Below are 13,209 nucleotides of genomic sequence, written 5' to 3'. Positions count from 1 at the left end.
ATTCAGCAGATTTAAATAAAAATTTCAAAGGAATTTTATTTGCTATTTGTGCACATGTACATTGGAATTCTCACAACATTCTTCCAAAATCAGCAAGTTAAGGTGCAAAAAGAAAAAAATAAAACAATAATAAATATAAAAAGTACCATCTAAAGTGTCAACAATACAATATAAAACCTATAAAAATAGATTTTAAATATAAAAATAAATTGTAAATGTTAAAAGAGAATAATATATAAATATTATATTCTTAGTAATAAGTGAATGCAAGTTGTATAAAGATGAACGCAGGTCACTATGAACAAAAGTAAAAGTTATAGACAGAAAATATTTCACAAAAAGTACTTGCATGTGTACCACCTGTGCTTAATATTGCACTGAAAACTGGAACAAGGTAATGAGTGAATAATTTGCTGCATATCACAGGGATTTATCACACATTGTTCAACAGTTTGTCTTTGCCATCAGTTTCACTGTGGCAGGGAAAAAACTAGCGAAGAAGCATGTTGTTAGTGTGATAACACTGTCCACTCTTCTGCGTCTGGTCTGGCGTCTTTTTTGACAGCTTTGTGAGGACATTGTGTCCATCGAAAGACGTTCAGTCCCAATAATCCTCTCTGCAGTCTTTATAACCCTTTGAAGCATCTTCTTTTGAAGGGTGTTGCCATATCACACAACGATGCCTGTGGAAAGGATGCTCATATCAGTCCTGGCCTGGGTGAGAGGGCGACCGCTGAGACCTGCTTCTCTGATCAGCCTGATGAAATTTAGTCGTTGCTGGGCTTCACTATGACAGCAGTGTTTGTGGCCCAGCTCAGGTCAGATGTTACCTGCAGTTCCAGGAATCTGCAGCTGTCAGTCCACGTCAGTCCCTTTGATGATGAGGGTCTGCAGAGAGGAGGTTTTGCTTTGCCTACGTTGAGGCTGAGATAGCTCTCCGCCCCATAGACAAGATACAACGATCAGACAAAACTCTGCAAAATCCAGTGTTTCTTTAAAACAGTTACTAGAACAGGTGGTCTGTCAGCAAGGTTACAAAACCAGACAAGAGAAGGGAAAAAGCAAGGACCACAGACAGAAAGAGAGGACAGAAAGGAAACTGAAACACATTGAAGATATCTACTAAGGTATGCTGTAACTAAGAGCAGTCTTTACACTTCAAGTGGCATTGATCAGAATCCACACATGTGGTTGCAATGAATACTACATGCATTCATTAATTCTTTCACACTAACAGAGGAAGTTAACAATAAAGAAATAAAATATAGGTTAGAAAGATGTTCCTGCTGTGTTGTTTCTGCAACAGCAGGACACAAAGTGAATGACTCTTCATGCAACACTTATCTTTCAAGGCTTTCCTGCTTCCACTCTGTAGGATGCAAAGTAACTATGGAAAACAGAAAGAAGCACATGATTAAGAATACAATATGCACTAATTTGTCTAAACTAAAATAAAAAGCAATTAAAAAGATAGTATTTACAGTTCAGTGTGGATTTAATTTCTAGATCCAAAGCAAAGCCCTGTAGTTTTATCACAAAATGATCCTGATGATAAAATAATACAAACGAAGTGACAAAGTACAATGGAGTTAATGAACAAGTAACTCAAACAAATATTTTATGTAGAAATCCACTAATCAGGAAAGTGTAATAGCAGTGAGTCATATTTATACTTTGTCTCTTTGATTATTTTTTGTCTATGTGCTCCTATGTTAAAAATTCTCCTGTTGAGCCCTTTGTACCAGTTTAACTGTTCACCAATGGAAAATTAGCAAATCACGTTATTTACAGCACAGTGTGTTAAAATGTAATACAGTGTTTTACAATGTGGTGACCTCTAATATGATATAAAATACTTTATTGTTCCATTAAGAAATTCTTTAATTAAATAGAAATGCTGCACATATAGATGCCATTTACAGCAAAAGATAACCATTAAAAGAAATTCCACATAGATCCCAATGTCTTATACACACACATATTTTTCAATTTTGGGGGCTGCACGCTACCATTTTGAAAGGAAAGCACAGACATATTAAACATAAGATATTTTAATACATAAACTGTATTAATTTCACAAGTTTTGAGCCTTAATTCGTTAACTGCTACGTTTTCAGCTGAGGACCAAAGTGTCTTAAAATGCTGGTATGGGACTGTTGGACTGGCGTGTGCATTAAAGAAGAAAACATTTTACAAGAGACCTCTGAGAGCTTCATGAATCAGTGAACTAACAACATTTCCTCCCTTTCATAACATAAAACTAAATCATTAAAATGTAACTGTTCTTTAGAAGTTGCCTTTGAATATCACAGATATATTTTTCTCTTCATCTAATCCTCCTCATCTGCCTCTCTAGCTCTTTCTTATTTCTTGGAGGAAATCTGAAAACTACTTCCAATACTGTACTAAGATTTTGGGAAAATCCACAAAAAAGGAAAACAAAACTAGCAAGTAAGGCTCTTTAAGAGAAAAGAGTGAAGGAAATGTATATTTTAATGTTTAAAACATTAATAATGCACTATAAACCACAGCAAAGCCAAACTATGGTTAACTAATTTTGTAATTCTAATAAATTTGGACGGACATCTGATACTAGATCTATTGGTACTCAATTTACTTTATTATTTTGCATAATAACCCTCATTCAATTTGCATAATCTTCCCTTGTACCGTTCCTTCCCCTCTAGTTAATCCCTGCCAATCACATCCTCCAAACTGATAATCTGACTGTGTTACATGTAAGCTAAGATTAATATCGTTAGCTTTTATTTGCTTCCTACCTTTATTTTACTCTTCTTATCATCACGTTTCACAGTTAATGTTTCCAAGTGACTCTGGTGATCACCAAGTCAATGTGTTTGATTTAAGGTTTGAATAAAACGTCTAAAATGTTTGCTACACAAACTCATGTTTCCACTCCAGAGTATAAATTTATATTTTGGTAGATCATTTTTCGCTTTCATAGGCTAATATTGTTTAATCTAAATAAGTATTTTGCCGCCTCAGAATATCTTTACACCTTGAATAACCAATAGCCATTTTAGGACTTAGTACCATATTGTGTTAGCATGCAAACAAGCTAATCTAAGGTTATCATTTTTCATGCCAATACAGCTTTAAACAGCAGTGATACATGAGCAACTACTGAGTGGATAGCCATGTCTGCTCTGCAGCATGTTTCTCTCAGAAATTCAATATTATGAGTCATTTGGGCAAGATATTTTCAAAATATCTGGAAGCTGTGAGACTATTTTGACCCTGTATGGTGGGAAATGGGGAGAATCATAAAGCAATTAAAGCTGTTTTTATGGGGAATTAAAAGAGCTAGTTAGGTTTTTTTCTTCTCAAAGATCCCTCAGAAGATTTAGTGTTAGTGTTTTTAGTGTTAGGCTAATGTAGTTCCAGCCTTCCATTGCTAAACAAACACATAAATGTGAATATGGCTTAATTCTCTCTGTTTGTGTTGATTTCCAAGGGGTGTAGCTTTACAGAAGCTATACATAATAATTACTTTGATGAAAGCAGATGTTGCACTCTTGTAACAAGCTGTCAGGGACACGTCCGGTCTGATTTTTAGCATTTATTTTATATAATGCCCACAGTTCAACACCAACAGAACATCTTTTATCAGCCCACGCTTGATACAGTCTATCCTCCCCTTAAAGGGAAAGTACACTGATCACGCATCCAGAACAGTGACATAGTCATGAATTGAACAACACAATCCAATTCCACAAATAATTTTTAGCTCATGCTCTGAAACTAAAACCACACAACAGAACTGCTTCAGTGTGTTACACAGATGCAAAAGATCACTCAGCATCAGTGGTAGCTGTTAGTTTCTTTAGAGAAGTCCATTACTGCTCTGTAAAATCTTTAAATAAAAACTATGTTATCTTATTTAAACTTTAGTCTTTATCTATATTCTGAAGCAGACCAGAAACTTGTTGCAACTGGCTGAGAAAGACCAGCTGTAGATCTGTTCAAAATGGGAAGTGGTCCAAATGTTTTCTGCCAGAGGGAACCAGCTCTCAGAGGTATAGCATCCACAGTTTGTGAATGGAAGAGCTAGTAACTAAAGACTAAAGAAAGTGAAATATTTACTCTACTGAATGCAAACAACAATGTGTTTATGTGTAAATAATAATAAAAAACTGACAGCAGTTAAAGTTGCTTTGACTGGTTTAGTTCCAGAAAACAAAATAATTAAAGAATCATTGAAAGGGATTCATTCAAATTCATTGTATATTAAACATCTTTGATTTTAAAGGAACATTTTTGTGGCTGTAGGAATACAATTGTCTGTTTTTCTTACCAAAACTTGGGAAGACTGTAAGCAAGACTTTTTGGATCAGGCCAGCAGTTTCCCAGGGCTTAATGATGGCATTAGAGACATATGATTCCAGTTTTTCTAAGCTTCCGGCCTAAATTATTCTCAGCACTGGGGAAAAGAAACTCTACCCTTAAGGCTAAATAAGACTAGAAGCATACTGATGAATGTGGTTCCTACATTTTAATATAAATTTAGCATTCATTTTTAAAAACTTTTCCAAGTTATTGTTACATTTGTCTCAAACAAGTTAACTTTTCTGCAGTTTCAGGACTCAAGGGAAATGTAAAATACAAAAAGACAGCCTGAAAGCATTAACATGTGCAACTAGATACAATGCCAAGGGGATGGGGGAGAGCTGGGAATAACATTATAAAGTGTCCACACATCTGTGAAAAAGAAGCACCTGCAGCTTCCTGATGTCTGCGAACATTTGATGTAATGTGGCAAAAATAATAAGATGTCTTGCATTTCCTCCTGCCGTTTCCAGACATTCAAGCTGATAAGGTGAGATAAAGTAGATGTGATACTTTAGCACCAAGCAGATACAACACAGAGGCTATTACTGTGTCTGATGAAAAACAGATTTTACAGATTGTACTGTATTTCAGCCTGTGGCTAAGATCCCACAGGGCAGGGAGAATGAAGTGCTCTCCAAAATGAGCTCAACATCCCAGCAAATAGGACACAGCGGTTCCCCTTTGCGCTCCTCAGGCCAAGCATTATACTGTACATTAGATCCATCTCAGTGTTCCTCTGTAAAGAGGTGCTGCAGCCTTGAGGCACACTTTCTGCAGCTTCTTCAGTCAGCTTTGGCTGCAAGGAGGATTTTGTCACATGAACAGAATAAATGAAGATGCATTTTTGAATCATCTAGAAACTTTACTTATAGAATTAGCAGATGTACTATGTTTTCCCATCTGTGCCCACAGTTCTTTCTGTCTTCGTCTATCATTTATTTGTATGGTTTTAAACTGTGTTTTAATTTGAATATATGATATTTTAAGTGACTATAACATATTTCAAATTATTGTAATTATGTTTTTGTTAGTAGAAATATAAAACAATCTCAGTACAGTGTGTACAACCTTGTATACATCTGATCCATTGCATTGCTGTCACAAAATGGTCCTGAAATTATTCTAATATTAATCTACATGATGGACTTACCATTTAGGATTGCTATTGTTTGTGCTGTCCAGTTAAAGCAGTGCTCATTGGGTGGAAAGCCAGCGAGGGATTATGTTCTTATTACTATTATCAGCTCTTACATGTTTGTGGGTAGGGCATATGGAAGCATGACATGATCTTTGTTTGCATTTTTTTAGGCTCTTTATGTGTGTGACTGTTTCATATATGTATGAACTACAGATTGAGATCATATTTTTAGGTACAGCACGGCACAGATAATAATGCTTTATGTCCTCTTTCAGCAGGTGGAGACATCCACCACTCTAGTTAGAATTTAAATATTTTATGTTTCTATTTATCCCAAAAAACAAATAATGTCTGCTCTTGTATTCAGAATTACTACTTCTTGCCAATGTTCACATGTTAATGTCCCACAATAAGTGTCATGATCTTGGTTTTTGGATTTTGTTTTTATGGTATTGTCGTGTTTGGTTATGTTTCCTGTTTAATTTTTTTATTTTTTTTTCCCTTGTGTATTCAGTTTTGCTTTCTGTTTCCTGTTCATTAGTTCACCTGGTTTGATTTGTTCATTCTCTTCACCTGTTCGTCTTTGTATATATACCCCTTGGTTTCCTTTTTACTTTGCCGTCTGTTGTCTTCATGCCATGTTACCGTCTTGTTGCCATTCTGTTTAGTTTTTGCCTGCCATTTGTTTCCATTTTATTAAAAACTGCTTCTTGCCTCATCATCTGCCTGCATTTGGGTCGTCATGCACGCCACAAACCCTGACACTCAGATAAAAGTTTAGGCAGTTGGGATTAGGAATAAACCAAACTTGTGGAGCTATTATGAAGTGCTTTTGGAGTAATTTTGCAAAGATGTGTTTCAATTACAACATAGACATTAAGGAGGATCCCGAGGCATCCGGCAGGCTAAACAGGTCTACACAAAGAGGATAACCGGACACTTAAAAGACAGCAGAGATACACGGAGCCTGTGGCAGGGTAAACAGTCAATCACAGGCTACAAACTCTCACCACAGGCCTGTGACAGTAACATCCCTCTGTTGAACAACTTCAATGGCTTCTTTGCCCGGTTTGATGCACAAAAGAGCACACGCCCACTGAAGACCCCACCCTCACCTCACAGCCATGCTCTGTGTCTGTCTGCAGCCAATGTGAAGAGGACACTCTCCACCATCAACAGCCGCAAAGCTGCAGGTCCAGACAACATTCCTGGACATGTGCTGAAGGACTGCGCAGAGGAGCTCTGTGAAGACATCTTCATGGACATATTTAGCACTTCTCTGAGACAGGATGTTGTTCAAGTATGCTTCAAAATCACCAACATCATACCCATGCCAAAGAAGCCTACTCCCACCTCTTTAATGACTTCTGCCCTGTCGTACTCACAGCCATTATCATGAAGTGCTTTGAATAGCTAGTAATGTCTCACATCAAATCCACCCTCCCCTCCACCCTGGACCCATTCCAGTTAGCATACTGAGCTAACCTGTCTACTGAGGATGCAATCTGTGCTGCTCTCCACACTCCACGCTCACCCACCTGGACACTACGGACCCATATAAATGAATGCTGTTCATAGACTTCATTTCAGCATTCAGCACTATCATCCCACAACAGCTCATGATCAAACTGAACCAGCTAGAACTCAACTCCTCACCACCCAACTGATTGCTGGACTTCCTCAGTAAGAGGCCACAAGCAGTACAGGTTGGCAATAACACCTTGAGCACCATCACATTGAGCACAGGAGCCCGGCAGGGATGTGTGCTCAGTCCACTTCTGTTCACCCTGCTGATCCATGACTGCACACCACCATGCAGAATCACCCACATAGTAAAGTTTGCAGATGATACAACTGTGGTGGGTCTCATCTCAAACAATGACAAGACAAACCACAGAAAGGAGGTCAGCCATCTGTCCATGTGGTGCAGCAATCTCCTTTTAAATGTGGATAAGACAAAGGAGATTATTCTGGACTTCAGAAGAGGCCACATCGAGCACCCCCACTGACCATCAGTGGTGCTGCTATGGATAGAACGTGCAGCAACAATGTCCTGGGGGTGCACATCTGTAAGGACTAGTCCTGGACAGCCAACTGCACATAACTGGTGAAGAAAGCTCAGCGCCGTCTGTACTTCATCCACAGACTGAAGAGAGTGAGAGCCCCTCCCCCACCCATCATGTGCACCTTTTATCGAGGCACCAGTGCATCCTGACCAGCTGTGTTACTGTGTGACTGGAGCTGCATAGAACAGAAAAACACTGCAGCTCATGGTGAACACAGCAGGAAAGATCAGTGGAAAGACTTCCCCCTCTCCTGGACATTTATTACACCCGGTTCACCCAAAAAGCAGTCAGCATTATGAGGTACTCCAGCCATCCCTTGCTCTGTCTGTTCAGCTTCCTGCCTTCTGGAAGAAGGTACCAGAGCCTCCAGGCTTGCTCTACCAGACTTTTTAAATGCTTCACCCACCAGGCTGTCACCCCTCCCTGCCACCCCAACCTCTGTCCCCAGAAACATTGAACCCTGAACCCCTCTCAACATTTATTGGACAGAAATTGCACTTGCAATTGCCACAGAATCAGCTGTTTGTACATTTTGCACTGTAGGTTTGCATGCGTATGTATAGGGTGCATGTGTAAATAATAATAATAAAAAAGGTATGTATTCAGAGACACATTCTTCAATATTGTATTTTTTTCTACTCAACTGTATTTTTCATAGTTTCTTTTTTTTTTTTATTTAATTATTCTTTTATTTTTGCACCGTGGGATGGAGTTTCACATATTGCAGAAATTGAAAATAAACAAAGATTGATACTTGAATCAGTTAATTGAAAAGTGATAAAAATAATACAGTTAACTCCAGTGAGTCAGATGATAGAGCAGGTCGTCCAAAAACCAAAAGTTGGAGGTTTGAAACCCACTTCTCCAGTTATCTGTTGTTGTGTCCTTGTGAAGACACTCTACCCTCCCAGTGTCAGCATCGCTGCTGAATAAATGTTTCTGTCGGCCTCAGGGAAGCTGTGGCTCAAATGTAGTTTACCATCACCTGGTATGAATTGTAGGTGGAGGAAAAATGGATCCAATGTAAGTGTTCTGAGTGCCATCAGCAATAAAGCACAACATAAATCCATTATTATTCCATAACCATTGTCTATTGGAGCCTATCCTAGCTGCTATCAGGCCTGAGGCAGGGTTTACCTTATCACCAAATCCTGCTCATGCCCTGGGGGATAGATGGTTGGATATCAAAGCTGATATTGTACAATAAGTTCAAAGTAAATACAAAAACATTATTAGATTGTCCATCTACAGCTGCTAACAAGGATTAAATATGGTGAAAGAAAAATATGCTTTATAAAACAGTTTTCTGTACAGTTGATTGAAAACAGTAAAATGCAACAGTAAATATGGATCATTGTGCACATTTATTTATTTTCTCTTAATTTTATTCAGATTTCTTTATTGTCATTCATGAACATTACACCAGGGATGCACTGTAGAATGAAAATATGTTGCATCGACCATAAAAGCAACATGTATATAAAAACATTGTAAAAAAAAAAGTAAGCAGTAAATAAAAATAAATAGTATAAAAATATTGAAAAACATCAAAATTGAAATAGATATATACACATGAAATTTAAACAATGGTGTTTTACTCTGTTACCTTGAGCTCCACACCTGTGATGGTGATAGGTTCTTGTCCTCCTCCTTGGCCACCACCCACTGAGTCTAGATTGGGATTGGCAGGCTTTGGATCCTGGAATCTGGGTTCTGGTTCTCCAGCTGTCACACCTGTTCCTCATCAGCCTCATCGCTGAGTCAGTCTTAAAGACTAGCTCATGCATCGAGTCTCTGCCAAGTGAGTTCCTGTGATAAGGTAATCGGGCTGTTTCATTACTTACAGATGATTAAAGTTTTCCATTGATTAAAATGAGCTTTTCTGTTTACCAGTGCTATTTGACAAATGATTTACTCATCTGTGATTGGTATTAGCCTCCCTTAAATGTACCTACAGTTGACCTCTTCTATTCACCTGCCTGCCCACCCTCCTGGAGCCAGGCTAGCATTTGGTAAACTTGGCACCTGGGACTTAGTTGGACCCGAAACCACCTGCAGGAATTTTAAAGTCAGGTGCGATGTTAGCTGGGAAGCAGGTGAAGGTGGGAGTCTGACCCTGCTAATCCCCAGAGTCACAGACTGAATTGCTTAAGAAAACTGGAGAAACAATCTTTAAACGTTCAGAATATGGTTTATTGTACAGTTGCACCTTCTTTATATTCCTTCTTTTTCTCCCTCTTCTTTCATCATTTATTTATTTGAATGCATTCATCATGAATTTCTAAACCTCTCAGACACAATATTATGCTTGTCAATATTCTCTCTGTTCTTTGCTTTCTGATTTCTTTTGTCAACTTAAAGTAAACTGTGTTGTGACTGTGTGTGTGTGTGTGTGTGTGTAATGGGTACATTTTGTTTTAGAGCTCAACACCGTAAAGTCAGCCACCTTGGTCACGCTTGACTCTACACGCTGGGAGTTTCATTATGCCGTGAAATAACGATCAAACTGTGATTAGGTTGATTAGATTTCATGAATATTTGAAAAGCGAACCGAATTGCTGATTAAATATTTACTGATGGTTTCCTTTCTGACAGACTGGAAGATCATATCACATCTCCCAAATGGCTTACTGTACGGTACTGGAGAGCCTTCAGAACTTCATTCCATCAAATCACTGTTAATCAGGTGCACGGCTGTCAATTTGACGGAAGTTTATTTTTAGATGCAAAGTAAGTCTATCATGCCTAAACACTGTGATTTGTTTCGAGAATTGTAAAATAATGGAATCTGAAGCAAACTTAGGTTATTGCACAAAACGGTGGCTCAGTATGCTCAGTACTAGTTCACTCATATAATAATTTGTTGGGTGAATGAACTGGACTTAATCAGCTCCTGATATATTTATTCCTCAAATATTGGTCTCTGGCAAACACACAATAAGCATATTGAGGGAGTAATCTGAGTCACGGTAAGCTAAACAATCTTTTATTTTTATTTTTTTTAAAAAATGCATTTGTGTTGCACATGTAAACTTTTTACTCTACTTTCAAAAACCCATGCAAACTGTGCCCATGTGCATGAAAACACGCTTCCAGTTTCTGCATGCAGCTCCAATACTTCATGCATAGCGCAGGACGCATGATTTGCTGTGGAGCAGGGCTATTCCAATCACTCCCACGAGGGAGACAGTCCTGTAGGAGTGTTGGACTGGGGCTGCTTCTGGGACAGTTCCTGCTCCAACATACTTTACTCTAATTAAATGGATCCAAAAGCTGATCAAGATCTGTACAACGACTCATTCACTTGAGTCTGGTGTGTTGAAGTAGAAAAACATCCAAAACCCCGCAGGACTGTGTCCCTCAAGGACTAAAGGTGGACATGCCTGTTCATAAATAAATAAAATTTCTATGCTCCAACCTAAAGGCTAAGTTAAATGAAACTCTGAAGCAACATGTTCCTTGCTTTTGAACACTAACTGAGAAATTCCCCAAAATGCTAACTTTAACTGCTGAACTGACCCACAAGAGATGGGTCACTGTGCAGTTATGATGTGGCTCCTGCCAGTATTTTCACATAAAATATTAATTGAAAAAATGCAGTGAAGTATGAGTAAAACCACCAATCCTCAGTATGTTATTAGTATAGAGCAGTACAAGATATACTGTTTACAATGCACAAATAGAGAATATTAACAATATTAACATTGTATATTTACTCATGTTTCACAATTTATAGTATTCCCATATAATACACACCCATTTAATGTGACAGATGTATATTCTTTTCTCCAGTTAACCTCAAAGGTCCTCTTCACAGGAGACGTGGAAGACTGGTGACACCAAGTGGCACCAGGAGGTAATCGGAATCTGCACAAGTGTTTTTTGTTTTTTTTTTTTAAAGTAAGAGGAACACATTATTCAGCAGCTTGTAGAATCTCCTTAACATCATAACTTGAAGTAATCATCTTGTGTATGATGTTATTGGTCTCTCACATGGTTGTGGATGACATTTGGTTCACTATTCTTTACAATGCTGCTTCAGTTCATTAAGGTTTACAACATTTATTTATGCACAACACTTCATGTCTTAACACACTGTGTTTCAGGTCTGGAATGGATTTTGTCTGGACTATTGCAGCACCTTCATTCTTTTCTTTCTCAACCATTCTGTTGTAGATCTGCTGCTGCGTTTAGGATCATTGCCCTGTTGCAAAAGCCAGTTTCAGCCAAGCTTCAGCTGTCAGACAGATGGCCTCACATTTGACCCTAGAAAACTTTATTTTGCAGAGGAGTTCATGCTCCACACAATGACTGCAAGGTGTCCAGGACCTCAGGCTGCAGAACAAGCCCAGATCATCAGTCCTCCACTGCCATGCTTGACAGATATGAGGTGTTTGTGCTGATATGCTGTTGCTGTTTTTTCTCCAAACATGCTTATGTGCATTATTGTGACCAAACATTTAGTTTTATATATCTTAAGGATAATGTTTGTTAAGATGAAACCTTACAAACCTGAGCCATGCTAACATTTTCTTTCTATAGAGAAAAGCATTTCTTCTTCAAGCAAGTAATACTTTTTCAGTCTTTTTCTAAATATACTGTCAAGAACTTTTTCATTTACCGTGCTATCTGGGGCCTGGAGAGTCTGAGCTGTAGCCCTTGGGTTTGTTTAGTTGTTTGTTTAGTGCAGTTTGTCAAAGCATTGCATGGCCTGACTTTGGTCTGAATCTGCTGGGACGTCTACTCCATACAAGACAGCTATCATTAGACAGTATAAAAAGAAGTAGAAAATATCCCTGCTCAGAATGAACAGACCTAAAGCTGATGTGTCATTTTAAGTACAGTTCTGGCTGTAATGTTACATATTACAGTACCTTTAACTTTTAAAATGTTTTTGTCCACACTCTCCATTGATACACATTAATATGTGACGGTGGGATCAGCCAGCAGCAGTTATTTTCAGTCTCATGGAGCAGAGGTAAATGTCTTCTGCTCTGGCTGCAGCTGTGATCACTAATGGACTGCTCATTGAGAAAAAGTAAACATGTGTTCACATCCAAAAGCCTCCAATAACACTAGAAAAAGTGTCTAGATTTGTCACTAGTCGCTTCCTTGAAAAAGAATCAATAGGTGGGTGTGAAAACTCGATACGTGCAGCGTCAAGGTAGTTAAATTAGCAACACTGATTTAGTCAAGTTCTGACGTGTGTTTCAATTTAATCTCTGTACCGGAAGTCGTGCACTGACAAGCGTTTCTCGTTGTTTAGAACGCAAACTGAAATTGAACCTTGATCATCCAATCAGTAAAGACTAAGAGCAGACAACACCAGTTCATTTCCTTTGCTGTAGAATTGGATTCATTGTTCCAATAAGCCTACTCTGTTTGTTAAGCTGCCTGCTTGTGTGCTCACATCTGCAACAACATGCAAATGCAATGCCAGAATACAGACTCAAATATAGACAGAAATACTATATTATTTTTAATATTATTATTAAAGCATATATAGCCTATTTAGCATACTACTTAAAGAACAGCACCATAATGCTCTATCTATCTATCTATCTATCTATCTATCTATCTATCTATCTATCTATCTATCTATCTATCTATCTATCTATCTATCTATCTATCTATCTATCTATCTATCTATCTATC

The sequence above is a fragment of the Melanotaenia boesemani genome, chromosome 8, assembly GCF_017639745.1.
Source record: "Melanotaenia boesemani isolate fMelBoe1 chromosome 8, fMelBoe1.pri, whole genome shotgun sequence".
Classification (NCBI taxonomy): Eukaryota; Metazoa; Chordata; class Actinopteri; order Atheriniformes; family Melanotaeniidae; genus Melanotaenia; species Melanotaenia boesemani.
The sequence above is the reverse complement of the archived record's forward strand: the minus strand, read 5'-3'. Positions refer to the sequence as shown.